Source organism: Hemiscyllium ocellatum, chromosome 22, assembly GCF_020745735.1.
Source record: "Hemiscyllium ocellatum isolate sHemOce1 chromosome 22, sHemOce1.pat.X.cur, whole genome shotgun sequence".
NCBI lineage: Eukaryota > Metazoa > Chordata > Chondrichthyes > Orectolobiformes > Hemiscylliidae > Hemiscyllium > Hemiscyllium ocellatum.
The window spans coordinates 15509475-15536214 of NC_083422.1; the positions used below are offsets into that span (position 1 = coordinate 15509475).

A 26740-nucleotide genomic window follows, 5' to 3' on the forward strand; every position below is an offset into this window, starting at 1 on the left:
TGTGATATTTGATTTTAGGGAATGTATCATGTTTGGATTTAGGGAATGTTGTGATATTTGAGTTTTCGGGAGTGTGTGATATTTGGGTTTAGGGAGTTTGTGATATTTGGGTTTTAGGGAATTTGTGATATTTGGGTTTAGTGAGTGTGATATTAGGGTTTTCAGGAGTGTGTGATATTTGGGTTTTAGGGAGTGCGTGATATTTGGGTTTTAGGGATTGTGTGATATTGGGTTTGGGGAGTGTGTGATATTTGGGTTTTAGGGAATGTGTGATATTTGAGATTTAGGGACTGTGTGATTTGGGATTTTAGGAAATGTGTGATATTTGGGTTTTAGGGTGTATGTGATATTTGAGTTTAAGGAGTGTGTAATATTTGATTTTAGGGAATGTATCATGTTTGGATTTAGGAAGTGTGTGAAATTTGGGTTTTAGTGTGTATGTGATATTTGGGTTTAGGGAGTGTGTGATATTTGATTTTAGGGAATGTGTCATGTTTGGATTTAGGGAGTGTGTGAAATTTGAGTTTTCGGGAGTGTGTGATATTTTGGTTTAGGGAGTTTGTGATATTTGGGTTTTAGGGAATTTATGATATTTGAGATTTAGAGAGTGGGTGATATTTCGGTTTAAGGGAGTGTGTGATATTTGGGTTTTCTGGAGTTTGTGATATAGGGTTTTAGCTGAAAATGTGTTGCTGGAAAAGCGCAGCAGGTCAGGCAGCATCCAAGGAACAGGAAATTTCGACGTTTCGGGCATAAGCCCTTCATCAGGAAGTGTGATATTTAGGTGTTAGGGTGTATGTGATATTTAGATTTAGGGAGTGTTTTTAACATTTGGATTTAGGGAATGTATCATATTTGGGTTTACGGAGTATATGGTATTTGATTTTTAGGGAGTATGTGATATTTGGGTTTAGGAGTCTTGTATATTTGGGTTAGGGAGTTTGTGATATTTGGGTTTTAGGGAATTTATGATATTTGAGATTTAGAGAGTGGGTGATATTTCGGTTTAAGGGAGTGTGTGATATTTGGGTTTAGGGAGTGTGCAATATTTGGGTTTTTGGGAATGTGTGATATTTGAGGTTTTGGGAGTGTGTGATATTGGGTTTTCGGGAGTTTGTGATATTTGGTTTTAGCTGAAAATGTGTTGCTGGAAAAGCGCAGCAGGTCAGGCAGCATCCAAGGAACAGGAAATTTCGACGTTTCGGGCATAAGCCCTTCATCAGGAAGTGTGATATTTAGGTTTTAGGGTGTATGTGATATTTAGAGTTAGGGAGTGTTTTTAACATTTGGATTTAGGGAATGTATCATATTTGGGTTTACGGAGTATATGGTATTTGATTTTTAGGGAGTATGTGATATTTGGGTTTAGGAGTCTTGTATATTTGGGTTAGGGAGTGTGTGATATTTGTGTTTAAGGAGTGTGTCATATTTGGCTTTTCAGGAGTGTATGATATCTGAGTTTTCAGGAGTGTGTAGTATTTGGTTTTTAGGGAGTGTGTGATATTTGAGATTTGGGGAGTGTGTGATATTTGGGTTTTAGGGAGTGTGTGATATTAGGCTTTTAGGGAGTGTGTGATATTTGGATTTTAGGGAATGTGTGATATTTGAGATTTAGGGAGTGTGTGATTTTGGGTTTTAGGGAGACTGATACTTGGGTTTTAGGGTGTATGTGATATTTGTGTTTTAGGGAGTTTATGATATTTGGTTTGAGGGAGTTTATGATATTTGGGTTTTCAGGTGTATGTGATATTTGGGTTTAGTGAGTGTGTGATATTTGGGTTTAGGGAATGTATCATGTTGGGATTTAGGGAGTGTGTGATATTTGAGTTTTAGGTAGTGTGTGATATTTGGGTTTAGGGAGTTTGTGAAATTTGGGTTTTAGGGAATTTGTGATATTTGAGATTTAGGGAGTGTGAGATATTTGGGTTTAGTGAGTGTGTGATATTAGGGTTTTCAGGAGCGTGTGATATTTGGATTTTGAGGAATGTGTGATATTTGAGACTTAGGGAGTGTTTGATATTTGGGTTTTAAGGAGAGTGTGAAATTTGTGTTTTAGGAAGTGTGTGATATTTGAGTTTTAGGGATTGTGTGATATATGGTTTGGGGAGTGTGTGATATTTGGGTTTTAGGGAATGTGTGATATTTGAGATTTAGGGACTGTGTGATTTTGGATTTTAGGGAGTGTGTGATATTTGGGTTTAGGGAGTGTGCAATATTTGGGTTTTAGGGAATGTGTGATGTTTGAGGTTTTGGGAGTGTGTGATATTGGGTTTTCTGGAGTTTGTGATATCGGGTTTTAGCTGAAAATGTGTTGCTGGAAAAGCGCAGCAGGTCAGGCAGCATCCGAGGAACAGGAAATTCAATGTTTCGGGCATAAGACCTTCATCAGGAAGTGTGATATTTAGGTTTTAGGGTGTGTGTGTGATATTTAGGTTTTGGGAGTGTTTTTAACATTTGGATTTAGGGAATGTATCATATTTGGGTTTAGTGAGTGGGTGATATTTGAGTTTTAGGAAATGTGTGATATTTGAGTTTAGGGAGTGTGTGATATTTGAGTTTTAGGGAGTGTGTGATGTTGGGTTTGGGGCGTGTGTGATATTTGGGTTTAGTGAGTGTGTGATATTAGGCTTTTAGGGAGTGTGTGATATTTGGATTTTGGGGAATGTATGACATTTGAGACTTAGGGAGTGTTTGATATTTGGGTTTTAGGGAGTGTGTGATATTTGTTTTGGGGAGTGTGTGATATTTGGGTTTTAGGGAATGTGTGATATTTGAGATTTAGGGACTGTGTGATTTTGGATTTTAGGGAATGCGTGATATTTGTGTTTTAGGGGGTGTGTGATATTTGGGTTTTAGGGTGTATGTGATATTTAGGTTTAGGGAGTGTTTTTGACATTTGGATTTAGGGAATGTATCATATTTGGGTTTAGTGAGTGGGTGATATCTGAGTTTTAGGAAATGTGTGATATTTGGGTTTGGGTTGTATGTGATATTTGAGTTTAGGGGTGTATGTGATATTTGGGTTTAGGGAGGGTGTGATAGTTGAGTTTTAGGGAGTGTGTCATATTTGGGTTTTCAGGTGTGTATGATATATGGGTTCTCAGGAGTGTCTGATATTTGGTTTGGGAGTGTGTGTTATTTGGGTTTTAGGGAGTGTGTGATATTGGGTTTGGTGTGTGTAATATTTGGGTTTAGTGAGTGTGTGGTATTAGGGTTTTCAGGAGTGTGTGATATTTGGATTTTAGTGAATGTGTGATATTTGAGATTTAGGGAGAGTGTGATATTTGGGTTTTAGGAAGTGTGTGATATTGGGTATGGGGAGTGTGTGATATTTGGGTTTTCAGGAGTGTATGATATTTGGGTTTAGTGAATGTGTGATGTTTGAGTTTTAGGGAATGTGTGATTTTGGGTTTGGAGAGTGTGTGATATTTGGGTTTTTGGGAGTGTGTGATATTGGGTATGGGGAGTGTGTGATATTTGGGTTTTAGGAAATGTGTGATATTTGGGTTTAGGGAGTATGTGATATTAGGGTTTTCAGGAGTGTGTGATATTTGGATTTTAGGGAATGCGTGATATTTGAGATTTAGGGATTGTGTGATATTTGGATTTTAGGGAGTGTGTGATATTTCCGTTTGAGGGAATGTGTGATATTTGAGGTTTAGGGAGTTTGTGATATTGGGTTTTAGGGAGAGTTTGATATTTGGGTTTTAGGGAATTTGTGATATTTGAGATTTAGGGAGTGGGTGATATTTGGATTTTAGGGAATGTGTGATATTTGAAGTTTTGGGAGTGTGTGATATTGGGTTTTCGGGAGAGTGTGAGATTTGGGTTTTAGGGTGTATGTGATATTTAGGTTTAGGGAGTGTTTTTGACATTTGGATTTAGGGACTGTGTCATATTTGGGTTTAGTGAGTGGGTGATATCTGAGTTTTAGGGAATGTGTGATATTTGGGTTTAGGGAGTATGTGATATTTGAGTTTTAGGGGAGTGTGTGAAATTTGGGTTTAGTGAGTGTGTGATATTAGGGTTTTCAGGAGTGTGTGATATTTGGATTTTAGGGAATGTGTGATATTTGAGATTTGGGGAGTGTGTGATTTTGGGTTTTAGGGAGAGTGATATTTGGATTTTAGGGTGTATGTGATATTTGGGTTGTGGGAGTGTCTGATTTTTGGGTTTTAGGGAGTTTGTGATATTTGGGTTTTAGGGTGTATGTGATATTTGGGTTTAGGGAGTGTGTGATATTTGATTTTAGGGAATGTATCATGTTTGGATTTAGAGAGTGTGTGATATTTAAGTTTTAGGGGGTGTGTGATATTTGGGTTTAGGGAGTTTGTGATATTTGGGTTTTAGGGAATTTGTGATATTTGAGATTTAGGGAGTGGGTGATATTTGGATTTTAGGGAATGTGTGATATTTGAAGTTTTGGGAGTGTGTGATATTGGGTTTTCGGGAGAGTGTGATATTTGGGTTTTAGGGTGTATGTGATATTTAGGTTTAGGGAGTGTTTTTGACATTTGGATTTAGGGACTGTGTCATATTTGGGTTTAGTGAGTGGGTGATATCTGAGTTTTAGGGAATGTGTGATATTTGGGTTTAGGGAGTATGTGATATTTGAGTTTTAGGGGAGTGTGTGAAATTTGGGTTTAGTGAGTGTGTGATATTAGGGTTTTCAGGAGTGTGTGATATTTGGATTTTAGGGAATGTGTGATATTTGAGATTTGGGGAGTGTGTGATTTTGGGTTTTAGGGAGAGTGATATTTGGATTTTAGGGTGTATGTGATATTTGGGTTGTGGGAGTGTCTGATTTTTGGGTTTTAGGGAGTTTGTGATATTTGGGTTTTAGGGTGTATGTGATATTTGGGTTTAGGGAGTGTGTGATATTTGATTTTAGGGAATGTATCATGTTTGGATTTAGAGAGTGTGTGATATTTAAGTTTTAGGGGGTGTGTGATATTTGGGTTTAGGGAGTTTGTGATATTTGGGTTTTAGGGAATTTGTGATATTTGAGATTTAGGGAGTGGGTGATATTTGGATTTTAGGGAATGTGTGATATTTGAAGTTTTGGGAGTGTGTGATATTGGGTTTTCGGGAGAGTGTGATATTTGGGTTTTAGGGTGTATGTGATATTTAGGTTTAGGGAGTGTTTTTGACATTTGGATTTAGGGACTGTGTCATATTTGGGTTTAGTGAGTGGGTGATATCTGAGTTTTAGGAAATGTATGATATTTGGGTTTAGGTTGTATGTGATATTTGAGTTTAAGGGTGTATGTGATATTTGGGTTTAGGGAGGGTATTATATTTTGTTAGGGAGTGTGTGATATTTGTGTTTAGGGAGTGTGTGGTATTTGAGTTTTAGGGAGTGTGTCATATTTGGGGTTTCAGGAGTGTATGATATATGGGTTTTCAAGAGTGTGTGATATTTGGATTTTAGGGAATGTGTAATATTTGAGATTTAGGGAGTGTGTGATATTTGGGTTTTAGGGAGTGTGTGATATTTGGGTTTTAGGGAGTGTGTGATATTGGGTTTGGGGAGTGTGTGATAGTTGGGTTTTAGGAAGTGTGTGATATTGGGTATGGGGAGTGTGTGATATTTGTGTTTTAGGGAGTGTGTGATATTGGGTTTGGGGAGTGTGTGAAATTTGGGTTTAGTGAGTGTGTGATATTAGGGTTTTCAGGAGTGTGTCATATTTGGATTTTAGGGAATGTGTGATATTTGAGATTTGGGGAGTGTGTGATTTTGGGTTTTAGGGAGAGTGATATTTGGATTTTAGGGTGTATGTGATATTTGGGTTGAGGGAGTGTGTGATATTTGAGTTTTAGGAAGTGTGTGATATTTGGGTTTAGGGAGTTTGTGATATTTGGGTTTTAGGGAATGTGTGATATTTGAGATATAGGGAGTGGGTGATATTTGGGTTTTACAGAGTGTGTGATATTTGGGTTTAGGGAGTGTGCGATGTTTGGGTTTTAGGAAATGTGTGATATTTGAGGTTTAGGGAGTGTGTGATATTGTGTTTTCAGGAGTTTGTGATATTGTGTTTTAGGGAGAGTGTGATATTTGGGTTTATGGAGTGTTTTTAACATTTGGATTTAGGAATATATCATATTTGGGTTTAGTGAGTGGGTGATATCTGAGTTTTAGGGAATGTGTGATATTTGGGTTTAGGGAGTATGTGATATTTGAGTTTGAGTGTGTGATATTGGGTTTGGGGAGTGTGTGATGTTTGGGTTTAATGAGTGTGTGATATTAGGGTTTTCAGGAGTGTGTGATATTTGGATTTTAGGGAATGTGTGATATTTGAGATTTGGGGAGTGTGTGATTTTGAGTTTTAGGGAGAGTGATATTTGGGTTTTAGGGTGTATATGATATTTGGGTTGAGGGAGTGTGTGATATTTGAGTTTTAGGGCGTTTGTGATATTTGGGTTTTAGGGAATACGTGATATTTGAGATTTAGGGAGTGGGTGATATTTGGGTTTAGGGAGTGTGCGATGTTTGGGTTTTAGGGAATGTGTGATATTTGAGGTTTAGGGAGTGTGTGATATTGCGTTTTCAGGAGTTTGTGATATTGTGTTTTAGGGAGTGTGTGATATTTGGGTTTATGGAGTGTTTTTAACATTTGGATTTAGGAATGTATCATATTTGGGTTTAGTGAGTGGGTGATATCTGAGTTTGAGGGAATGTGTGATATTTGGGTTTAGGGAGTGTGTGATATTTGAATTTGAGGGTGTATGTGATATTTGGGTTTAGGGAGTGTTGTATATTTGAATTAAAGAGTGTGTGATATTTGGGTTTAGGGAGTGTGTGATATTTGAGTTTTAGGGTGTATGTAATGTTTGAGTTCATGAAATGTGTGAAATTTGGTGTTGGTGAGAGTGTGATATTTGGGTTTTCGGGAGAGTGTGATATTGGGTATGGGGAGTGTGGGATATTTGGGTTTTAGGGAGTGTGTGATATTTGTGTTTAGGGAGTGTGTGATATTTGAGGTTTTGGGAGTGTGTCATTTTTGTGTTTTCAGGACTGTGTGATATGTGGGTTTTCAGGAGTGTGTGATATTTGGGTTTAGTGAGTGTGTGATGTTTGAGTTTTAAGGAGTGTGTGATATTTGGGTTTTAGGGAATGTGTGATATTGGGTTCTAGGGAGTGTGTGATACTTGGGTTTTTGGGTGTATGTGATATTTGGATTTAGGGAGTGGTTGATATTTGGTCTTTGGGAGTGCGTGATATTTGGGTTTAGGGAGTGTGAGATATTAGGATTTTAGGGAAAGTGTGATATATGGGTTTTCAGGAATGTGTGATATTTGAGTTTTAAGAAGTGTGTGATATTTGGGATTTAGGGAATGTGTGAAGTTTGAGGTTCAGGGAGTGTGTGATATTGGGTTTTAGCGTTTGTGTGATATTGGGTTTTCCGGAGTGTGTGATATTTGTGCTTCAGGGAGTGTGTGATAATTGGGTTCTAGGGAATGTGTGATATTTGAGGTTTAGGGAATGTGTGATATTGGGTTTTAGGGAGTGTCTGATATTGGGTTTTAGGAAGTGTGCGATATTTGTTTGTAGGGACTGTGTTATATTTGCGTTTTTGGGTGTATGTGATGTTTGGGTTTAGGAAGTGTTTGATATTTGGGTTTAGGGAGTGTGTGATATTTGGGTTTAGGGAGTGTGTGATATTTGGGTTTAGGAAGTGTTTGATATCTGGTTTTAGGGAATGTATCATAATTGGGTTTAGGGAATGTGTGATATTTGTGTTTTAGGAGTGTGTGATATTTGGGTTTTGGGGTGTATGTGATGTTTGGGTTTAGGGAGTGTTTGATATTTTGTTTTAGGAATGCAGCATATTTGCGTTTAGGGAGTTTGTGATATTTGTGTTTAGGGAATGTTTGATATTTGAGTTTTAGGGAGGGTGTCATATTTGGGTTTAGGGAATGTGTCATATTTGGGTTTTAAGGAGTGTCTGATATTTGGGTTTAGGGAGTGTGTGACATTTGAGATTTAGTGAGTGTGTGACATATGGGTTTTCGGGAGTGTGTGATATTACGGTTTTAGGGAGTGTGTGATATTACGGTTTTCGGGAATGTGTGATATTTGGGTTTTAGGGAATATGTGATATTGGGTTTTAGGGAGTGTGTAATATTTGGGTTTTAGAGAGAGTGCGATATTTGGGTTTTAGTGAGTATGTGATGTTTGGGTTTAGGGAGTGTGTGAAATTTGGATTTAGGGAGTGTGTGATATTGGGTTTGGGGAGTGTGTGATGTTTCGGTTTTAGGTAGTGTGTGATATTGGTTTGGGGAGTATGTGATGTTTGGTTTTAGGGAGTGTGTGATATTGGGTTTTAGGGTGTATGTGATATTTGGATTTAGGGAGTGGTTGATATTTGGTCTTTGGGAGTGCGTGATATTTGGGTTTAGAGAGTGTGAGATATTAGGATTTTAGGGAAAGTGTGATATATGGGTTTTCAGGAATGTGTGATATTTGAGTTTTAAGAAGTGTGTGATATTTGGGATTTAGGGAATGTGTGAAGTTTGAGGTTCAGGGAGTGTGTGATATTGGGTTTTAGTATTTGTGTGATATTTGGGTTTAGGGAGTTTGTGATATTTGGGTTTTAGGGAATTTGTGATATTTGAGATTTAGGGAGTGGGTGATATTTGGATTTTAGGGAATGTGTGATATTTGAAGTTTTGGGAGTGTGTGATATTGGGTTTTCGGGAGAGTGTGAGATTTGGGTTTTAGGGTGTATGTGATATTTAGGTTTAGGGAGTGTTTTTGACATTTGGATTTAGGGACTGTGTCATATTTGGGTTTAGTGAGTGGGTGATATCTGAGTTTTAGGGAATGTGTGATATTTGGGTTTAGGGAGTATGTGATATTTGAGTTTTAGGGGAGTGTGTGAAATTTGGGTTTAGTGAGTGTGTGATATTAGGGTTTTCAGGAGTGTGTGATATTTGGATTTTAGGGAATGTGTGATATTTGAGATTTGGGGAGTGTGTGATTTTGGGTTTTAGGGAGAGTGATATTTGGATTTTAGGGTGTATGTGATATTTGGGTTGTGGGAGTGTCTGATTTTTGGGTTTTAGGGAGTTTGTGATATTTGGGTTTTAGGGTGTATGTGATATTTGGGTTTAGGGAGTGTGTGATATTTGATTTTAGGGAATGTATCATGTTTGGATTTAGAGAGTGTGTGATATTTAAGTTTTAGGGGGTGTGTGATATTTGGGTTTAGGGAGTTTGTGATATTTGGGTTTTAGGGAATTTGTGATATTTGAGATTTAGGGAGTGGGTGATATTTGGATTTTAGGGAATGTGTGATATTTGAAGTTTTGGGAGTGTGTGATATTGGGTTTTCGGGAGAGTGTGATATTTGGGTTTTAGGGTGTATGTGATATTTAGGTTTAGGGAGTGTTTTTGACATTTGGATTTAGGGACTGTGTCATATTTGGGTTTAGTGAGTGGGTGATATCTGAGTTTTAGGGAATGTGTGATATTTGGGTTTAGGGAGTATGTGATATTTGAGTTTTAGGGGAGTGTGTGAAATTTGGGTTTAGTGAGTGTGTGATATTAGGGTTTTCAGGAGTGTGTGATATTTGGATTTTAGGGAATGTGTGATTTTTGAGATTTGGGGAGTGTGTGATTTTGGGTTTTAGGGAGAGTGATATTTGGATTTTAGGGTGTATGTGATATTTGGGTTGTGGGAGTGTCTGATTTTTGGGTTTTAGGGAGTTTGTGATATATGGGTTTTAGGGTGTATGTGATATTTGGGTTTAGGGAGTGTGTGATATTTGATTTTAGGGAATGTATCATGTTTGGATTTAGAGAGTGTGTGATATTTAAGTTTTAGGGGGTGTGTGATATTTGGGTTTAGGGAGTTTGTGATATTTGGGTTTTAGGGAATTTGTGATATTTGAGATTTAGGGAGTGGGTGATATTTGGATTTTAGGGAATGTGTGATATTTGAAGTTTTGGGAGTGTGTGATATTGGGTTTTCGGGAGAGTGTGATATTTGGGTTTTAGGGTGTATGTGATATTTAGGTTTAGGGAGTGTTTTTGACATTTGGATTTAGGGACTGTGTCATATTTGGGTTTAGTGAGTGGGTGATATCTGAGTTTTAGGAAATGTATGATATTTGGGTTTAGGTTGTATGTGATATTTGAGTTTAAGGGTGTATGTGATATTTGGGTTTAGGGAGGGTATTATATTTTGTTAGGGAGTGTGTGATATTTGTGTTTAGGGAGTGTGTGGTATTTGAGTTTTAGGGAGTGTGTCATATTTGGGGTTTCAGGAGTGTATGATATATGGGTTTTCAAGAGTGTGTGATATTTGGATTTTAGGGAATGTGTAATATTTGAGATTTAGGGAGTGTGTGATATTTGGGTTTTAGGGAGTGTGTGATATTTGGGTTTTAGGGAGTGTGTGATATTGGGTTTGGGGAGTGTGTGATAGTTGGGTTTTAGGAAGTGTGTGATATTGGGTATGGGGAGTGTGTGATATTTGTGTTTTAGGGAGTGTGTGATATTGGGTTTGGGGAGTGTGTGAAATTTGGGTTTAGTGAGTGTGTGATATTAGGGTTTTCAGGAGTGTGTCATATTTGGATTTTAGGGAATGTGTGATATTTGAGATTTGGGGAGTGTGTGATTTTGGGTTTTAGGGAGAGTGATATTTGGATTTTAGGGTGTATGTGATATTTGGGTTGAGGGAGTGTGTGATATTTGAGTTTTAGGAAGTGTGTGATATTTGGGTTTAGGGAGTTTGTGATATTTGGGTTTTAGGGAATGTGTGATATTTGAGATATAGGGAGTGGGTGATATTTGGGTTTTACAGAGTGTGTGATATTTGGGTTTAGGGAGTGTGCGATGTTTGGGTTTTAGGAAATGTGTGATATTTGAGGTTTAGGGAGTGTGTGATATTGTGTTTTCAGGAGTTTGTGATATTGTGTTTTAGGGAGAGTGTGATATTTGGGTTTATGGAGTGTTTTTAACATTTGGATTTAGGAATATATCATATTTGGGTTTAGTGAGTGGGTGATATCTGAGTTTTAGGGAATGTGTGATATTTGGGTTTAGGGAGTATGTGATATTTGAGTTTGAGTGTGTGATATTGGGTTTGGGGAGTGTGTGATGTTTGGGTTTAATGAGTGTGTGATATTAGGGTTTTCAGGAGTGTGTGATATTTGGATTTTAGGGAATGTGTGATATTTGAGATTTGGGGAGTGTGTGATTTTGAGTTTTAGGGAGAGTGATATTTGGGTTTTAGGGTGTATATGATATTTGGGTTGAGGGAGTGTGTGATATTTGAGTTTTAGGGCGTTTGTGATATTTGGGTTTTAGGGAATACGTGATATTTGAGATTTAGGGAGTGGGTGATATTTGGGTTTAGGGAGTGTGCGATGTTTGGGTTTTAGGGAATGTGTGATATTTGAGGTTTAGGGAGTGTGTGATATTGCGTTTTCAGGAGTTTGTGATATTGTGTTTTAGGGAGTGTGTGATATTTGGGTTTATGGAGTGTTTTTAACATTTGGATTTAGGAATGTATCATATTTGGGTTTAGTGAGTGGGTGATATCTGAGTTTGAGGGAATGTGTGATATTTGGGTTTAGGGAGTGTGTGATATTTGAATTTGAGGGTGTATGTGATATTTGGGTTTAGGGAGTGTTGTATATTTGAATTAAAGAGTGTGTGATATTTGGGTTTAGGGAGTGTGTGATATTTGAGTTTTAGGGTGTATGTAATGTTTGAGTTCATGAAATGTGTGAAATTTGGTGTTGGTGAGAGTGTGATATTTGGGTTTTCGGGAGAGTGTGATATTGGGTATGGGGAGTGTGGGATATTTGGGTTTTAGGGAGTGTGTGATATTTGTGTTTAGGGAGTGTGTGATATTTGAGGTTTTGGGAGTGTGTCATTTTTGTGTTTTCAGGACTGTGTGATATGTGGGTTTTCAGGAGTGTGTGATATTTGGGTTTAGTGAGTGTGTGATGTTTGAGTTTTAAGGAGTGTGTGATATTTGGGTTTTAGGGAATGTGTGATATTGGGTTCTAGGGAGTGTGTGATACTTGGGTTTTTGGGTGTATGTGATATTTGGATTTAGGGAGTGGTTGATATTTGGTCTTTGGGAGTGCGTGATATTTGGGTTTAGGGAGTGTGAGATATTAGGATTTTAGGGAAAGTGTGATATATGGGTTTTCAGGAATGTGTGATATTTGAGTTTTAAGAAGTGTGTGATATTTGGGATTTAGGGAATGTGTGAAGTTTGAGGTTCAGGGAGTGTGTGATATTGGGTTTTAGCGTTTGTGTGATATTGGGTTTTCCGGAGTGTGTGATATTTGTGCTTCAGGGAGTGTGTGATAATTGGGTTCTAGGGAATGTGTGATATTTGAGGTTTAGGGAATGTGTGATATTGGGTTTTAGGGAGTGTCTGATATTGGGTTTTAGGAAGTGTGCGATATTTGTTTGTAGGGACTGTGTTATATTTGCGTTTTTGGGTGTATGTGATGTTTGGGTTTAGGAAGTGTTTGATATTTGGGTTTAGGGAGTGTGTGATATTTGGGTTTAGGGAGTGTGTGATATTTGGGTTTAGGAAGTGTTTGATATCTGGTTTTAGGGAATGTATCATAATTGGGTTTAGGGAATGTGTGATATTTGTGTTTTAGGAGTGTGTGATATTTGGGTTTTGGGGTGTATGTGATGTTTGGGTTTAGGGAGTGTTTGATATTTTGTTTTAGGAATGCAGCATATTTGCGTTTAGGGAGTTTGTGATATTTGTGTTTAGGGAATGTTTGATATTTGAGTTTTAGGGAGGGTGTCATATTTGGGTTTAGGGAATGTGTCATATTTGGGTTTTAAGGAGTGTCTGATATTTGGGTTTAGGGAGTGTGTGACATTTGAGATTTAGTGAGTGTGTGACATATGGGTTTTCGGGAGTGTGTGATATTACGGTTTTAGGGAGTGTGTGATATTACGGTTTTCGGGAATGTGTGATATTTGGGTTTTAGGGAATATGTGATATTGGGTTTTAGGGAGTGTGTAATATTTGGGTTTTAGAGAGAGTGCGATATTTGGGTTTTAGTGAGTATGTGATGTTTGGGTTTAGGGAGTGTGTGAAATTTGGATTTAGGGAGTGTGTGATATTGGGTTTGGGGAGTGTGTGATGTTTCGGTTTTAGGTAGTGTGTGATATTGGTTTGGGGAGTATGTGATGTTTGGTTTTAGGGAGTGTGTGATATTGGGTTTTAGGGTGTATGTGATATTTGGATTTAGGGAGTGGTTGATATTTGGTCTTTGGGAGTGCGTGATATTTGGGTTTAGGGAGTGTGAGATATTAGGATTTTAGGGAAAGTGTGATATATGGGTTTTCAGGAATGTGTGATATTTGAGTTTTAAGAAGTGTGTGATATTTGGGATTTAGGGAATGTGTGAAGTTTGAGGTTCAGGGAGTGTGTGATATTGGGTTTTAGTATTTGTGTGATATTGGGTTTTCGGGAGTGTGTGATATTTGTGCTTCAGGGAATGTGTGATATTTGGGTTTTAGGGTGTATGTGATATTTGAGTTTAAGGAGTGTGTGATATTTGATTTTAGGGAATGTATCATGTTTGGATTTAGGAAGTGTGTGATATTTGGGTTTTAGTGTGTATGTGATATTTGGGTTTAGGGAGTGTGTGATATTTGATTTTAGGGAATGTGTCATGTTTGGATTTAGGGAGTGTGTGAAATTTGAGTTTTCTGGAGTGTGTGATATTTTGGTTTAGGGAGTTTGTGATATTTGGGTTTTAGGGAATTTATGATATTTGAGATTTAGAGAGTGGGTGATATTTCGGTTTAAGGGAGTGTGTGATATTTGGGTTTAGGGAGTGTGCAATATTTGGGTTTTCGGGAATGTGTGATATTTGAGGTTTTGGGAGTGTGTGATATTGGGTTTTCGGGAGTTTGTGATATTTGGTTTTAGCTGAAAATGTGTTGCTGGAAAAGCGCAGCAGGTCAGGCCGCATCCAAGGAACAGGAAATTTCGACGTTTCCGGCATAAGCCCTTCATCAGGAAGTGTGATATTTAGGTGTTAGGGTGTATGTGATATTTAGATTTAGGGAGTGTTTTTAACATTTGGATTTAGGGAATGTATCATATTTGGGTTTACGGAGTATATGGTATTTGATTTTTAGGGAGTATGTGATATTTGGGTTTAGGAGTCTTGTATATTTGGGTTAGGGAGTGTGTGATATTTGTGTTTAGGGAGTGTGTCATATTTGGCTTTTCAGGAGTGTATGATATCTGAGTTTTCAGGAGTGTGTGGTATTTGGTTTTTAGGGAGTGTGTGATATTGGTTTGGGGAGTATGTGATGTTTGGTTTTAGGGAGTGTGTGATATTGGGTTTGGGCAGTGTGTGATATTTGGGTTTAGGGTGAGTGTAATATTTGAGTTTTAGGGAGTGTGTGATATTTGGGTTTAGGGAATGTGTGATATTTGTGTTTTAGCGAGTGTGTGATATTTGTGTTTCAGGGAGTGTGTGTTTTTTGGGATTTAGTGAGTGTGTGATATTTGGGTTTTAGGGAATATGTGATATTGGGTTTTAGGGAGTGTGTGATATTTGGGTTTTAGGGTGTATGTGATACTTGGGTTTAGGGAGTGGTTGATATTTAGTTTTAGGGAGTGTATTATATTTGGTTTTAGGGAGTGTGTGATATTGGGTGTTAGGCAGTGTGTGATATTGGGTTTTAGGGTGTATGTGATATTTGGATTTAGGGAGTGGTTGATATTTGGTCTTTGGGAGTGCGTGATATTTGGGTTTAGGGAGTGTGAGATATTAGGATTTTAGGGAAAGTGTGATATATGGGTTTTCAGGAATGTGTGATATTTGAGTTTTAAGAAGTGTGTGATATTTGGGATTTAGGGAATGTGTGAAGTTTGAGGTTCAGGGAGTGTGTGATATTGGGTTTTAGTGTTTGTGTGATATTGGGTTTTCGGGAGTGTGTGATATTTGTGCTTCAGGGAGTTTGTGATAATTGGGTTCTAGGGAATGTGTGATATTTGAGGTTTAGGGAATGTGTGATATTGGGTTTTAGGGAGTGTCTGATATTGGGTTTTAGGGAGTGTGTGATATTTGGTTGTAGGGACTGTGTTATATTTGTGTTTTGGGTGTATGTGATATTTGGGTTTAGGAAGTGTTTGATATTTGGGTTTAGGGAATGTGTGATATTTGGGTTTAGGGAGAGTGTGGTATTTGGGTTTTAGGGTCTATGGGATATTTGGGTTTAGGGATTACTTAATATTTGGTTTCAGGGAATGTATCATATTTGGGTTTAGGGAATGTGTGATGTTGGGTTTTTGGGAGTATGTGATATTTGTGCTTCAGGTAGTGTGTGATAATTGGTTTCTAAGAAATGTGTGATATTTGAGGTGTAGGGAATATGTGATATTGGGTTTTAGGGAGTGTGTGATATTTGAGTTTTAGGAAGTGTGTGATATTTGGGATTTAGGGAATGTGTGAAATTTGAGGTTCAGGGAGTGTGTGATATTGGGTTTTAGTGTTTGTGTGATATTGGGTTTTCGGGAGTGTGTGATATTTGTGCTTCAGGGAGTGTGTGATAATTGGGTTCTAGGGAATGTGTGATATTTGAGGTTTAGGGAATGTGTGATATTGGGTTTTAGGGAGTGTCTGATATTGGGTTTTAGGTAGTGTGCGATATTTGGTTGTAGGGACTGTGTTATATTTGCTTTTTTGGGTGTATGTGATATTTGGGTTTAGGAAGTGTTTGATATTTGGGTTTAGGGAATGTGTGATATTTGGGTTTAGGGAGTATGTGATATTTGGGTTTTAGGGAGTGTGTGATATTAAGATTTTAGGGAATGTGTGATATTTGGGTTTTAGGAAATGTGTGATATTTGGGTTTTAGGGAAAGTGTGATATTGGGTTTTAGGGAGTGTGTGATATTTGCATTTTAGGGTGTATGTGATATTTGAGTTTAGGGAGTGTTTGATATTTGTGTTTCAGGGAATGCATCATATTTGGGTATAGGGAGTATGTGATATTTGTGTTTAGGGAATGTGTGATATTTGAGTTTTAGGGAGTATGTCATCTTTGGGTTTAGGGACAGTGTGATATTTGGGTTTTCAGGAGAGTGTGATTATTTGCGTTTTCGGGAGTGTGTGATATTTGGGTTTTAGGGAGTATGTGACGTTTGAGTTTAGGGAGTAAGTTGTATTTCTGTCTAGGCTTTGCGTTGAGGAATGTACATAACATTTGGGTTTGTGAGTGTATGATGTTAGTTTATGTTGTGGGGAGGGTAATAAATCCGAAGGCAGTTTCTCAGCATACTCTCCCCTCCTCCTCCCTGGAGCTGCCACTATGCGGCTGCCCTGTTGTTGAAGGACGGCCCTGTGATTGAGGGAGCGGGCACTGGGCTCCAGCCGCAGCCGATCGAGCCCTGCCTTTGTGGAGAGGATACAATGGAGCTGCTGACGAGGCAGCGACTTCCAGTAGCTCCCGAATCATCCGCCCGGTGGAACCGCTGAATAGTGCCGGCTCGGCCTGGCTGATTTCCCCGCTGCTGCTGCCGCTCGGCTCTGAGAGGTAAGGTCAGATCTGTCCTCCATCCAATCTGCAGGCGGGTTAAAGTGTGAGAGCAGCTTCAGATCATGGGGGGAGGGAGGAGGGTGGCAGATATATTACAGAGAAACATCCTTTTGAAGGAAGCAGTCCTTAAACAATCCCACAAGTGATCTTTTTGAGGAACATGTTAAGTTTGGCTCAAACCTATGAGGAGTGTTGATTAAGTACAGATGAATGACTGTGTAAAAGGAAGTATTTCAGATTATGTCTGCATTGCCAGTGAGCAGTTTAAGAGGCTCGGTGGCACTGGATTGTAGGTTAAACTTTCATATACCTTTACCCCCTGAAATGGGAAAAGTATCCAGAGTAACCCATCGTGTTGTGTCGCACGCAGGAGGTTCCCTATCTAACTGCGATCTGATTCAAAGACTGTGTTTATCCCGTGCATTTTAAATGTGTGGGAAGTCCATTTATTTCAGCAATTTTAATTTCTATAATAAGTTGTAAGAGAGTTGTGTTATACGTGATTGCTGACCCTCCAGGATGTTCATTTCACGGTCTCAGGTTGGAAACAAATTTAGGAAGGGGACTGCCAACACCACGTGATGTCGAACAGGAACTGTTGTAAATTTTACAGTGTTGAAGATCCTCGGTGATTTCATCGACTTTGATAAACATTTCGAATGTGTTACTGTGAGCTTTCTGTTCAGATTGCTGCATCTCTCCTGGAGAGTTCCGGCCTGGAACTGTGAGGGAGCAGCAAGTTTTTTTTGAAGGAATCGGTGTGAAGTGTGGGATGACCTTTTGTTTCTGGAGAGCTGCCCAGGAGGAGTGGCAAACATGCGTCACTCCGGTTTTCCCTGTGTCTTGTTTATAGATGAAATCTATTGTGTTTAAGCTGATTGTTGAAGGTTGGCTACCTCGTGTGCAAGATAGTTTTTCAGCACTGCACTGTAAGTAAGAGGGAACAAGATTTCACCTCGGTCATTTGTGTGGCAGAAACATGCACTTTATTTAATTCAGTGAAGTGTACGTGCGAGTGTGAAACTTTGACATTGATGCATGTCAGTAACAATGCAGGTGCATCGTCGTTGAGGCAGATCTTTTAAGAGAAACCAAAGGCCTGCAAAGAAAAGAGTGCGGTAGATTGGTTTCAAATTCTGCTTGCAAGGGAGTAGTGGCATTTTGCACTTTCGCTCTGTCAGAAATAGCCCCGCATTGAATTAATCGAATGGATTCTTAACCAGTAAGTACCAACCCTCTAAAGTGAGTATAATGTTAGATTGTGGACAATGTTGTAAAGGAACAAGGCAATGGAAATGTATTTTCTAAACAAAAACAAAATTAACTTGTTGGGCTGAAGGCCACACTGTAGGGATTCTATCGATCAATGAACTGCAAGCTGTAATCAGAAACTAAAACAGAAATTGCTGGAAAAGTTCAGCAGGTCTGGCAGCATCTGTGGAGAGAAATCAGAAGTTAAAGTTTTGCGTCGAGTGACCCTCCATCAGAATGGAAATGCATTCCTTGCAAATAAATATGTTGGTTCAATTCCATGTGAGATACAATCTGGAGACCATAAGATTTTTGATAATTTCAAAATATGAATAGTTCTAATTTGAATTACTAATTTGAATTAATAAAATGTACTTCAAACTTGATTTATTTGTCTAGGCGGGCTTTCATAGAACATAGAACAATACAGCGCAGAACAGGCCCTTTGGCCCTTGATGTTGTGCTGACCTGTGAACTACTCTCAGCTTTCTCCATAATCCAGTGGGAATTAGGTTTTGGACTATTTAATTGCAAATGCAGATCCTCAAAATACTACATTTACTTTGTTTTCCTACCCAGTTTCATAAAAAGTATCCATGTTTATAATACATTTGTGTTAGCATTTTGCATTATGGTAGCTGAAATATATTTGCAGACTGCTTTAAGGCTATTACAACAGTTGAAAGTGTGCTAAGTGCATGAGAAGTTATGTATGTTTGCTATTTCATGTAACATGTGACATATAAATTGACAGTTTAAAAAAAACAGTAAGTACATGACCCTACAGATAATTAATTTAAACTTCACCAGCATGTAGGTAAATATAGGATAATAGGGTGGAGAAATGGGTCTGGGTGAGTTACTCTTCAGAGGTCTGTGTGGACTTGTTGACCTGTTTCCACTCTGCAGGGATTCTATAAAATTCTATTTTAAAAAATCACTAAGATCAGCTTTATGTATTATTTTATGTGAGATGCTTTAGAAAACAGTAAGGGACTAGTATTTTAATGTTGTGAAGAAAGGTCACTGGACCTGAAGCATCTGATTTCACTCCACAGACGCTGCCAGATCTGCTGAGTTTTTTTCCAGCAATTTCTGTTTTTGTACCAGACTTTAAAGGTCCAATTTGCAATTCACCTCTTGTGCAAGTCTACTTCCTGCAAACAAATTCCGTTCTTAAAACAGAAATCTAAGGATATGGATGAAGTAGTTCAGAAGCTGGTAGACTGGCATTAAGTACTATCTTACTTGCTGATGGTCACCCTGCTCTGTAAGCCATCTGTGAAAAGCTTATTGTGCCCCCCCATCCCGTTCCTACAGGATTAGACTTACAGTGTGGAAACAGGCCCTTCGGCCCAACAAGTCCACACCGACCCGCCGAAGCGCAACCCACCCATACCCCTACATTTACCCCTTACCTAACACTACGGGCAATTTAGCTTGGCCAATTCACCTGACACGCACATCTTTGTGACTGTGGGAGGAAACCGGAGCACCCGGAGGAAACCCACGCAGACACGGGGAGAACGTGCAAACTCCACACAGTCAATCGCCTGAGTCGGGAATTGAACCCGGGTCTACAGGCACTGTGAGGCAGCAGTGCTAACCACTGTGCCACCGTTCCTTGTTAAGCTTGTTCCTATTCAGTGAGTTTTTCTTATGATCCCTATTTTCGCCCCATTTCTCCTGGAGGCATTAACCCTTTGGTGATATAGTAGTTTCTCCCTCAAGTGGCCTTTTTATGTGTGTGAATCCATAGAGTGAGTGTCAGCAAACCGTTATGCATGCAGATCATCAGATCTCCACATGGAAATGTAAGCTGTAAAGAGAACCCAGCCAGGCTGCGAAGATGGGTTAAGTAAGTGGGCAAACTAGGGTAATGAGGTTCATTAAATCTTGATTGAATTATGTGAACCATAATGATGTAACCAACCACATGACTCATCAGTAAGTGAGAAAGCTAGATTGAGTATGTGAAGAGAGAGGTCTTAGACACTGTAATAGATGGCTGTATTTGATGACCTGTTATGTATGAAGAAATACATACAGGAATTATATACCTGTTAGGAGTTGGAGAACCTTACTTAAACATAAGGAACAAGCACCCTAAGGTCGTATTTGTGCAGCCTGAGTGAGTTATTTCGCTCAGAAGTTTGTGAATCTTCCAAATTCTCTACCCTAGACAGTTGTGATACTTCAATGTGTTCTTCAGGCACTTAATAGGGTAGATATGGAAAGGATATTTCCCCATATGGTAGAGTCTCCAACCATAATCTTAGGGTGGGCAATCACCCAGATATAAGAGATGGATTTTCTTCTCTCAGAGGATGTTAAATCTACAAGGGGCTGTAAAGGCTGAGTCTTTACATATACTCAAGGATGGGATGGACACATTTTGACTCTATGACTCGAGTAAGGGGATCAAGAGTTATAGTGAAAAGGCAGGAAATGGAGTTGAGGATGATCAGATCAGCCATGGATCTCATTGCATGCTGGACCAGACGTGCTGAGCTGAATGATTAAATTAGATTAGATTCCCCACAGTGTGGAAACAGGCCCTTTGGCCCAACAAGTCCACACCGACCTTCTGAAGAGTAACCCACCCAGATCCTTTGCCTGCTCCTATAGCTTATGGTTAGAGGTATTTAGTGCTGAGATTGATAGGTTTTTGTAAACTCTGGAAATCAAGGTAGTGAGCAGAAAAATAGAGTTAACGCAAAAGATCAGACTTTAATTGGGTCGAAAGATCGAGCAGGCCTAAAAACTGTTAGCCCTGTTCCTATTTCTTAGCTTCTTATCTTCCTTCTTACCGATCAAGTGAACTTTTCAATGGACCATCGAATGTAAATAATGAGCATAGACTCCAACTGTGAATTTTCCATTATCTATTTTAGAGATGCTGTGTTATTTCTAATGCCCAAATTCTATCCTGGCTGAATTGGAAAATGATTTGGACCTTTAACTTCTGTGGTTTGATGTTGAATGGACATGTTGCAACTCATTAAAACTAAGAAAGTTGTGTATAGACTTTTCACAATAGTGAGTAAGTTTGATTCTGTAAAGAGAAGAGTTGGTGAGCAAAAGACACAAATTTAAAATACATAATGAGACAGCCAGTGCAATAGGAGAAAAAGCTATACAGTAAATTATAATGGACTGAATTATTTAAGAATTATTATTCAAACAGTGATTAATTGTTCATGTAAAATAAGTAGGTAAGTATTCTGAAGTGTTTGATAAAGATGCTGAGCAACTTTTTTTTAAATTGTATAAGCTCTGTAGAATTCACAGGTAGTTATATTAGCACTTGTGTAGGTTTTACTGTAACTACTATTATTACTAAAATAACCAAGTCTGCTAAAGTTGTTTGAGATTGTTCAATCAAGTATATTCCTTTACAGCAGAAAATGTGTTGCTGGAAAAGCGCAGCAGGTCAGGCAGCATCCAAGGAACAGGAAATTCGACGTTGGGCATAAGCCCTTCTTCCTGTTCCTTGGATGCTGCCTGACCTGCTGCGCTTTTCTAGCAACACATTTTCAGCTCTGATCTCCAGTATCTGCAGACCTCAGTTTTTCCTCGAAGATATATTCCTTTACAACCTGAGTATTTATACTGGTCATAGAAAATGTAAATAGCCTCAGGGTGCTGTATTCAGTGGTTTCACAGAAATGAATGTCCATACTTACAATGGTATCTCCTATTCTTATCTGTACGCTGGTGAGAATCACACCTTTTTAAAATCGAAAGATCTTTGTGTTTTTTGTTATTGCTTGCATAACTTCATACAGGCCATTTAGTTCCTTTTTATTGGCAACATTAAGATTGAAACAAGAGAGCTATCATTGTAAAGGTGCATATGAATAAGTTTGACAATTTTTGGTCCTTTTTTTAAGGTAACTACTTGCTTTTTCGCAATACGCTACAATATTGATCACTGTTGACACTTGCCTGAGCTGACAGTGATAGGCTCAAGCCCCATTTATGGATTTAAGCACAAAATATAGCCTGACATGTCAGAGTAATTGTGGGGATTCCTGCATTGCCAAAGATGCTCTGTTTTAGTTGCTAAATGCATCCCCATCTTTCTGCCCTGGTGGATGTGATGGATCTTGTGGTGATATTTGAAAGTTGGGGGGTGGGGTTCCTGCATTATTTGGATCAACGTTTCTCACACAATCAGCATCAGGAGGAATATTGATTGTCTGTTCAGTCATTTGCTGCTTTTGGAATTTGCAGTGCCCATGTTAGTTGCTATGTCTTCAAAACAAAATGGTGAGATCTTGACATTGTGTGACAGTGTTAAGTAAGTGAGAGGAGGCCAGTGGCCCATTTTACATCTTTTTGATTTCGATGATCACTGAAATGTATGGAAATACATACATAGATGGGCTGCTGATTCTCTACCATTTACACATTTTTTTGTTCCAGGTAATGATCTACCTAGTGCTGTGACTACTAAAGTAATTAATAGGCTGCACTTTGGGACTTCCAGTTGGGTGTTATGTAAATGACAGTTCTTTAAGATCCCCAAGACATACTACTTCCTGTTCTCAGTGATTTTGTCGAACTATGTCATTGTTGTTTTTACACTATCAGTATTTTTAATTTGGGATTTGAGAATATGAAATAAAATGTTCTCCAAGAAATGAAGAAAACAATGACTGGAGTTGAAAAAACCAATAAGAGGGAAGAACATACTTGAGCTTGCCCTCTCGAATCTACGTGTCATAACTGTTGTCTTTGTCCACGTTGGTATTTGTAGCAGTGACCATCACATAGTGCTGTGGAGACAAAATCAGGTCTTCACATTGAGGGCACCCTCCAGCATATTGTATGGCATGGCTGTGGAAAGAGGGATTGATATAGAACAGATCTAGCCACTCAAAACTGGTCATCCACAAGGCCCTTTTGGTCATCAGCATGTAGTCACAATCCGTAGTTCTATATTTGACCTATCCAACACTCTACCATTGCCATCATGCTAGAGAGTCAACCATGGTTCCAGCAAAAGTGCAAGAGAATGTGCCAGGAACAACACAACACATACTTAAAAAATGAAGTGGTAAGATAGTGAAGCTGTAATGCAGGATAAAGCATGTAAGCTAAATCGTAGTGGAAATGCAATAGGGCTAAGTGATTTCAAAGCTAATGAATCAGATCATAGCCCTGCAGTGCTGTCACATCCAGCTATGAATGGTTGGGAACAATGAACTTGATGAGGGAGCTCCTCAATGTTCCTCCTCAATGATGACACAGTCCAACACATTCTTTTTATTGTTTCATAAGATGTGGACATCGCTGATCAGGCTATGACCCATCCCTAATTGCCCTTGAGAAGGTGGTGGTGAGATGTTTTCTTGAACTAATACAGTGCATACTACTGTACTGTACCCGTACTACTTTTAGGAAATCTAGCATTTTACCCAGTGACATTGAATAAGCCGTGACATATTTCCAAATCTGGATAATGTTTGGCTTTGGGAGTAGATTGCAGGTGGTGGCATTAGATCATTTATAGGACAGGACAGGATAGGAATATGGAAGGTGCTGTTGATGGACCCTCTGAGTTAATGAAGGAATTACTGAAGTGCATCTTGTGAATGGTACCCAATGTTGCTGCCATACATCAGCCAAGGCAGAAGTTAATGTTTACGGTATGGATGAATTGCTGAACAAACGGGCTGCTTTATTCTGGATGGTGTTGGACTGCTTGAGTATTGTTGAAGCTGCTGTCACCCAGGTATTTGGAGAGTATTCCATCACTTGTGTCGTGTGAATGGTGGACAGGCTTTGGGGAGTCAGGCGGTGAGCAACCCCAGACTCTGACCTGCACTTTTAGCTGCAGTATGTACATGGCTGATTCAGTTCAGTGTCTGATCAAAGTAACTTGCTGGATGTTGATAGCAGGGGAATCAATCATGCTAATACTGTTGAGGTTCATGTGGAGATCATTAGACTATCTCTTGTTGGAGATGGTCATGGTCCTACACTTGTGTGGCGTGAATGTTGGCAGGCCAAGACAGGGCTTGCTTTGTTTGTTCACCAACTGCTTCAGTGTTTAAGAAGATGTGAATGCTACTGAATATTATGTAGTTATCAGTGGACATCCCCATGTGACTTTAAAGTGGAGGGAAAGTCATTAATGAAACAGCTGAAGGTGGTGGGTCTGGGAATCTTTACTGTCAACTTGAACAACATTCCCCACAGGCCCACCAAGAGTCTGCACATGCTGAAGGATGTGCTGACGTTGTCCCAACACATTCACTTCCAGTTTCTGAGGGGGTGCAGCTCTGAACTGGCCGAGCAAGCCATTTAGTTGCCACAAACTATTCAGACTAGAATGAATGTGTAACAGGTCAGCATTATCATGGCGTGGGGTTGGGATGGGTTTGCTACTGCTATTGATGGGGGTGGGGGTATGGTGGTTTAAGCTAACTTGGCAAGTGACTGGAATATGGAGTGGAGATACAGCAGTGGGTGATCCACAGACAAATGCAGATGGAAAGCCAAGTCTGTCCGACAGGCAAAACATACTTTTCAATTAAGCCACAAGGGAACCTGGCACGGTTAAAGGGTTTTATTTTAATGCAGGTAGTCTTGTGAGTCAGGCAGGTGCGTTGAGGGTATTGTTTAACACATGCGGATATGATATAAAAAGGAAGAGAGAGGTCAGAGTGAACATAAGCCCCTTAGAAAATGAATCTGAGGAGATAGTTCTGGGGAACAAGGAAGTGGCAGAGGGGTTAAACAGATATTTTGCATCAGTCTTGACAGTGAAAGATACTTCAAACATCCCATTCATACGAAAGAATAGAAGAATTGGTTGTATTACCCATTGCTAGAGAAGCAGTATTTTACTAACTAACGGAGGGGGTGGAGAGAACGATAAGTCCCCTGATCTTGATAGCTTGTCTTTATGAACTTCATCAAGGGTTTGACAGGGTTCCACCTGATAGAATGGTTAGTAAGGTTAGATCACATAGGATCCAGAGAGCTAGCCAGTTGGATACAAAATTAGGTTGAATGTAGGAGACAGTGGTAGTGGCAGGGAGTTGCTTCTCGGACTGGAGGTCTGTGACCAGTGAGGTGCTGAAAGGATCGGTGCTAGGTCCACTGCTTTTTGTCATTTTTTAAATGATTTGGATGTGAATACAGAAGGCATGGTTAGAAACAGATGACAACAAAATGGGTGGTGTAGTGGACAGCAAAGATTATTTCACAATAGAACAGGACCTTATACAGTTAATGATAGGTCTCTGGGGAGCGTTGCTGAACAAAGAGACCTAGAGTACAGGTGCATAGTTCCATGAAAATGGAACTGCAGGTAGACAGGGTGGTGCAGAAGGCATTTGTCAATCTTGCCTTCATTGGTCAGAACATTGAGTATGGGAGTTGAATGTCATGTTGTGGCAGGACATTGGTGAGGCTATTTTTAGAATACTACATAGAATTCACCCTTCTTTGGGAAGGATGTTATTAAGCTCAAGAGGGTACAGAAAAGACTTGCAGGACTGGAGGGTTTGAGCTATAGGGAGAGGTTGAATAGGCTAGGGCTACTTTCCCTGGAGTGTAAGAGACTGAGGTGCAACCTTATAGAGCTTTATAAAATCTTGCGGGGCATGGATAAGGTGAATAGCCAAGGTCTTTTTCCTAGGTTGGAGGAGTCAAAAACTAGAGGGCATCGGTTTAAGGTGAGAGGCGACAGATATGAAAAGGACCTGAAAGAACACATTTTCATGCAGAGGGTGGTGCGTGTATGGAATGAGCTGCCAGAGGAAGTGGTGGAGGATGATGCAATTACGACATTTAAAAGGCATCTGGATGGGTATATGAATACGAAAGGTTTAGCTGAATATGAGTCAAGTTGGACTAGGTCAGATTGGGATGTCTGGTTGGCATGGACAAAGTGGACCAAAGGGACTGTTTCAGTGCTGTGTGATTTTATGACTCTATGGCTTGCATCAGAGGATCCGAAAAGAATTAGCTACAGAGATAATGGTTGTATTGGTTACAATACAATTATAACCAATTGTATTATGATTGTTTAATTATAATAAACATTATAATGTTTATATAATATGGGTAAGTGCCAGAGGTTTGGAAAGATGGCCCTATTCAAAAAGGGAAGGAGGGAAAAATTGTTCAATGGTATGCTGATTGGCATACCATCTATTTTGGAAAAGTTTTGGAATTGATTATTAAGGAGGTAATAGCAGAACGTTTGGAAAATCATAATTTAATCGAGCAAAGTGAGCGTGGCTTCATAAAAGGGCTATCATGTTAGATTAATGCATTAGAGTTTTTTGAGAAAGTCTCAACCAGAGTGGATAGAGGGGAACCAGCAGAGGTGTTGTATTTGGACTTCCAGAAGGTGTTCGACAAGGTACCTCACAAAAGGTTAAATCATAATATAAGGGCCCAGGGTGTTGGAAGTAGTATATTTGGCATGGATAGAGAATTGGCTGATGGGCAGGAAACAGTGAGTCTTTTTCATGTTGGTGACCTTTAACCAGTGGGTGATCTGCAGGGATCTCCAGGATTGCAGCTAGTTACAATATATGTTAATGACTTGGAGGAAGGAAGTGTACTGTAGCCACATTTGCAGATGACACAAAAATAGTTGGAAAGGCAAGTTGTGAAGGGAATGCAGACAGTTTACAGAGATATATTGACTGGTTAAGTTAGTGGGCAAAACATTAGCACATAGAGAATATTGTCAGAAAATGTGAGGTTGTTCACTTTGGAGGGGAAAGCAAAAGAATGGAGAATTAAAATGGAGAACGCTACAATACAAAGGGACTTGGGGTAACTTGTGCACAAAACACAGAAAGCTAGCACACCGGTGCAGCAGATAATCAGGAAGGCAAGTGGAATATTAGCCCTTATTTCACGGAGGTTGGAGTATAAAGGTAGGGAAGTCTGACTGCAGCTGTGCAAAGAG

The 26740-nt window shown here is 39.2% G+C and overlaps 1 protein-coding gene across 3 annotated transcripts in view; it reads left to right on the forward strand.

Moving 5' to 3' along the window:
* The first annotated feature begins 16213 nt into the window (after nt 1-16213).
* The window catches only part of stambpl1 (STAM binding protein-like 1), a 66309-nt gene continuing 55782 nt past the window's right edge, over nt 16214-26740 (forward strand). The window contains exon 1 of one of the 3 annotated variants that reach the window (XM_060842353.1): nt 16214-16545. The gene's annotated coding sequence lies outside the window, so the exon portion shown is untranslated. Of the gene's footprint in view, nt 16546-17389; nt 17478-17505; nt 17771-26740 lie in introns of those variants that run through there. The other 2 variants (XM_060842354.1, XM_060842355.1) reach the window with 2 other exon arrangements.